The sequence below is a fragment of the Bidens hawaiensis genome, unplaced genomic scaffold (assembly GCF_021521415.1).
Source record: "Bidens hawaiensis isolate Kalapana, Puna unplaced genomic scaffold, B.hawaiensis_p1.1 tig00017939_1, whole genome shotgun sequence".
Lineage (NCBI taxonomy): Eukaryota > Viridiplantae > Streptophyta > Magnoliopsida > Asterales > Asteraceae > Bidens > Bidens hawaiensis.
The window spans coordinates 434,575-440,502 of NW_027492705.1; positions in this window are offsets into that span (position 1 = coordinate 434,575).

The following is a 5,928-nucleotide window of genomic DNA, read 5'->3' on the forward strand; positions in this document are numbered from 1 at the left end:
TTTATTATTAATGTATTAAGGGGGATTTTAAACTAATATTAAACTAAGAAAAAAAATAAGCAAGTAAACGAGAAATAAGCAACCAAACACAAGATCGAAACCAATCAGAGAAGAAATCTACCTAGGTAAGAATCCCATGTATCAACAATCATCAAGCAATGGACAAATAACATGATTATGGAAACTGAATTCTAAACGTATTCATCTAACAAACCCTAAAGGACCCTTAACTGAATCAAATGAAATTCCAAAGAACAATTATTAGATTATTAAGCAATCAGTATTATTGATTTTCGCAAAGTCAACAAAAAGGGTTAATTAATAGTATCTAAAGCAAGCAATCTTACGAAACACTAAACCCTAGATAACTTGATAAGCTAACATGATATCATGAACATGGATCAACACAATAAGCAAGAATATTGTCACTATCTATCCTAGCATGCAATTGACCAAGACACATGAACAACTCCTCACCTTACAGCTATTGAAATTTAGCAAAACATTCAAAATCCTAATTAACGATTAACAAGCTTCTATGATCTAATAGGCCTATTCAACCATAATAATCAAAACACCAAGTAAAGATTAAACATGAACTCTAAATCTAAAGAACACAATCAATAGAAAACAAGATCCATGTGAAGCAATAGTTAAATAATCAATCAAGATAACGAATACTCATATGCATCATGAAAATAAAATCAAGTCTTTTACTATTAAATCAACAAAACCATAATCAAAGCATAAGTCCAAAGCAAGAATCAAGTCTTAAACATGTTCATCAAACCTAGGTAGACATGAAGTCTAGCCTAGCATCATTATTAAAAACAATCCTAAACAAGTCTTAAAAACAAAGAGGAAAGACATCAAGAATAATGAACAAGGAACGAAAGTTAGAGTGATAAAACCCTTTGCGATTGATCCTCGAACACCCGGATGAAAGCTTTCTCGATCCTCCTTAGTTCCTAGCTTCAAATCACCTTCAAAACCTTGGAAAAACTCTTGAAATCGGCTGCCAATTATGTATTCATTCGGCTAGGTTTATCACCCTTTATATATTAAACGAGTTGGGCCTTAAAACTTGCAAAACATGCTGACCAGGAGGCCTAGGCGCCCCGCGACCACCTCCTGGCGTGGCGCGGCGCCCTTTTTAGCAGGCCTAGGCGCCCCGCGAAGGCATCCTAGGCATTTGCATAGGCAAGGCGCGGCGCCCTCTTTGGGGAATTTTCATTTTTTGCTTTTTATTTATTATTTAATCATGTTAGATCCCTTTCTTGAACTCCACGTAATGTTTAGAACCTTCTAGACATTCTTTTCTTACAAATCACCATCTTCATGAAAATAAATCGAAATGCTAAGTGGAAAAATCATGTAATCATTAACGAGAAAAACGTACTTAAACTTCGCATGAAAAGATAGAAAGAATTAAGTAAAACATGCAAGACACCAAAAGAGTTAAAACACGATAAATACATAAAACTTGACTCAAAACCTAAATTAATAAAAGATAAACAAAACTCGAACTTAAATGAACTTACAACATTACGGAAACACAACTTTACACGGGATTCGAGATGTATAAATAGACGTATATCAATATACTCTCACCAGCAATAGGAGAACAAGAATTTGGGGAGATAACAACTGACAGAGAGGTTATGCCTTGGGAATCATTATCTTCATGTAATCAAGGATCTTGGATCCTCCCGATCAAGAAGTTCATTCAAAATGGAGAGATCTCAGCCACAGAGAAACCTAAATCCTTCAAACTTAAGGTATCACAATCCATTTTATTAAATAATATTCTGTATAGGAAATCTCTTGCAGGTACATACTTGAGATGTATCGAAGATCCTGAAATTCAAGAGGTGCTCAAAGAATTTCAAGAAGGAGATTGCGGTAATCATACTGGAGGTAGAGCCCTATTCTCTAGGATTCTGAGAACAGGATACTTCTGGCCTACCATGAAGAGAGACGCCATGGAGTACTCAAAGAAGTGTGATTCATGTCAAAGACATGGCAATATTCTGCATCAGCCAGCAGAGCCTATGCATCCTATATCCTCATCATGGCCTTTCATGAAGTGGGGCATGGATATCGTAGGTAAGCTACCTAAAGCGCCGGGAGGAAAAGTATTCATGCTTGCAATGACTGATTACTTTTCAAAGTGGATAAAAGAAGAAGCTTTTGTTCAAGTCCGCAAAAAAGAGGTGATATCCTTCATTAAAAGAAATATTATTACTAGATTTGGTATCCCTTCAGAAATTATTTGTGACAATGGTTCCCAGTTTATCGAAAAAAGAACCACTAACTTTTGTGACAGTTGGGGCATTAAGATGATTACCACCACACCAATTCATCCTCAAGCTAATGGTCAAGCAGAATCAAGTAACAAGATTATTATCAACAACTTGAAGAAGAAACTAGGATCCAAGAAAGGCAAGTGGGCCGAAGAGCTACCATATGTTCTATGGGCTGATAGAACAAAACCAAAAAATGCAACAGCTCAAACACCCATCTCATTGGTGTTTGGCTCAGAAGCTGTAATCCCTACAAAGATGGTGGTTCCTACTGCCAGAACAAGCATCCGTGATCCTCACGCCAACAATGAAATCCTTCTCCAAGATCTGGATACTGTTGATGAGCTCAGAGACCTAGCTAAGATCAGAATGGCAGCATATCAACAAAGGGTGGCTGGGGCATACAATAAAAATATCAGGATTCGAATATTTCAAGAAGGAGATCTAGTTTTGAGTAAAGCTTTCCAAAACACAACTAATCCAGCAGATGGAAAGCTAGAACCTAAGTGGGAAGGCCCCTACTTGATCGAGTCAGAAGCCGGAAAGGGGGCATATCACCTGCTGACTATGGAAGGCAACAGGTTACCTAGAGCATGGAATGTTATTCATCTTAAGAAATACTTTTTCTAATCAGGATCAAGTATCCTCAGAAGGATCAAGGATCCTGAAATTGGTAATATCTATCCGATCACTTATTCATTTCAGATTCTTATTAATGTAAGGATAATATGTTTTTAACGTTTGTCTTTTTCCAAGTTTTAAATAACAATGCAGATTTCAATAAGAGGTTCAATGTCTAAGAGGTTGGCCACCTCTCCTTTACATTTAAGGTACTTTACTATTTCCCTTGGCCTAGCCCACGATTGGATATGACCCCCGATGGTCATATCCCCTAAGGTTTAAAGGTTTTCACCTTTCTTATAAATTAGAGTTTCTACACTCTTGCCTGGAGCGCACACTATCCAACATATAGTCCGGGGCAATGGGACCAGTACACGTTTAGTGGCTGACAATTTCGTTGTCTTCAGCTATATGGAGGATCCTATGATTTATGGTAGACGTACCATACCACCGGTTTATAACGTTTTCACGTTATCTCACGTTTGGGCTAAATCCCGGTTTGAGCGAGTCCCCAGTTAACATCCGTATCTTTGGGCCAGTCCCCAGTTTGGGCTTGTCCCTAGTTTTTTGGGCTTGTCCCCAGTTTGGGCTTGCCCCCAGTTCAAGGGCTTGTTTCCAGTTACACGGGCTTGTCCCCAGTTACACGGGCTTGTCCCTAGTTTATTTGGGCTTGTCCCAGTTTTTTGGGTTTAGTCCCAGTTTTTTGGGTTTAATCCCAGTTAATATCATAAGTTATTTGCATCAGGTATCCTAAGTTCAATTATAAGGATCACAGAAGGATCAACACTTATAATAACTTAATGGTGTTGGATATACAGCCGGAAGGGAAGTTCCCAAGGAAACTTCATTGACATATGACAATTATACCCAGCTTGTCAAATCTCATATGTTTTGCAGGGAGTTTGATTTCAAAGGCAAAATGACAGCTGTGATCTTATCACAACCTCTATTTTGGGGGCAATTGTTAGTGCATGGAAATTTGACACTGTGGATATGTTATCCTGGCATATAATATGGATCAATTATCCTTAGAATATGTTGCAGATCCTGTCAGGATCAATGATCCTCGGTACTTATTACTTATTAACGATTTTCCTTTGTTATGTTGATATTTTTGGTAGGTACAATGGCTAATGATCAAGTCCAACCTGTAATCTCACAATCAAATTAATAAAACGCGTGGATAATGAAGGAAACAACTATAATTAAGGAAAGGCTTGATTGAAGGCTAGAAAATAGGAGAATTAGTTATTCTACTTCTTGTATATATAGAAGCTGGATCAGCTAGGTTTAGATATCACAATACACTCTGCTCTCTACGAAATTAGCATTATACACACACTTATACATCATTGTAATCGCTGATCATAGCTTCCAACCCTTGTAACACCTTTTTTTGATTAATAAAAGTGGTGATAGACGATTTGTCATCACTCGGGGTTTTTGTGCCGGCGATCCGACCAAGATCAAGGGCTTTTACTCATAACAAATCCTTGTGTTCATCATTATTTCATTTACATATTCGATGTTATCATTTTAGCACTAAACCTTACATAACAGATTTGGATACATTATCCTTAGCAGATTTTTATCCAAAACACCCATGACTTCATTTGTGCCATGAAGGATCTAGGGGAGAAAGCGAGGTGGCCCTGAAAGAACGACAAGCCAACCACCTTCAGAGACAAGTCTAAGTGGTGTGCCTTTCACGAAGATTTTGGCCATATGACGGACGATTGCATTGGCTTAAGGAGGGAAATTGGATACCTCCTGAGCAAGGGCCACTTTAAAGAGCTCTTGGGAAGGAAGAAATCTAAGATCCAGGATCCTGAAGATCTTCCACCAAAAGCAACTCCACCACCGCCAGATGCGCACGTGATCAACTTCGTCTCCAGAGACTATGACGTATTTCGAACTTCCTGTTCTACAACGAGGAAGCTCACCGAAGAGACCGAGTTGAATGATGGGGGAAGACCTCTTATTCCCACTACTTCAATAACCGACAGGAGGATCTTCTTCGATCAAGAAGATAATATGAGCATTCGGGATCCTCACCATGACGGACCTGATGCCCGTATGATCAACTTCATCTCCGGAGGATCAGACATATGTGGCACATCCTTCTTTGCAGCTAAGAGGCTTGCCAAGGAGATCAAATTGGATAACGGGGAACGACCAGTTATATCCACCACCTTGACCACTGACAAAAGAATCTTTTCGACGAAGAAGATAAATCAAGCATTCAGGATCCTCACCATGAAGGTTTGATTGTCACTTTATTTATTGCTAACCATTATGTACGCAGGATCCTGGTCGACGGTGGTAGCTCGGTCAATATCATCCAACATGATGTTCTTCAGAAGATGAACATATACCTGACTCAGAGATCATCCCAAGGACATCGGTGCTAGTTGGTTTCAGTGGAGAAACCAAGAAAATATTGGGGGACATTAACCTCCCAATATACATCGAAGGGTTAAATTTTTATCAAAGATTTTGTGTTATTGATAACCTTTCTTGTTGCAATGTTATTTTAGGCAGGCCTTGGTTACATGGGATGAAGACAGTGGCTTCTACTTACCACCAATGCATTAAACTCCCTACCCCTTGGGAGTAGTAAGAATAGACGGTGATCAAGCGGAGGCCAAGAACTATTATTCTTCATCAATGAAGCTGACAGTCAAGCAAACTATAGCATAGCAACCACAGCAACATCCTAGGGACGTACTAGAAGCTCGAGAGAAAGAAATTAAAGAAGTATCCTTGGACCCCGAGGATCCAGATGTAAAGGTGTTCCTAGGATCCAGTATCCCCAGCAAGATCGAGGAGGATATGATATCCTTCTTGAAGCGAAGAAAATCCACCTGTGTTTCAAACATTCAGACATGACAAGGATTTCTAAGAAGATAATTACTCATAAGTTAGGCCTTGATTTTAAACTCATCCATCAGAAGCGAATAAAATCCGCTCCTGAGAGGTGCGCGATCATACAAGAAGAAGTTGA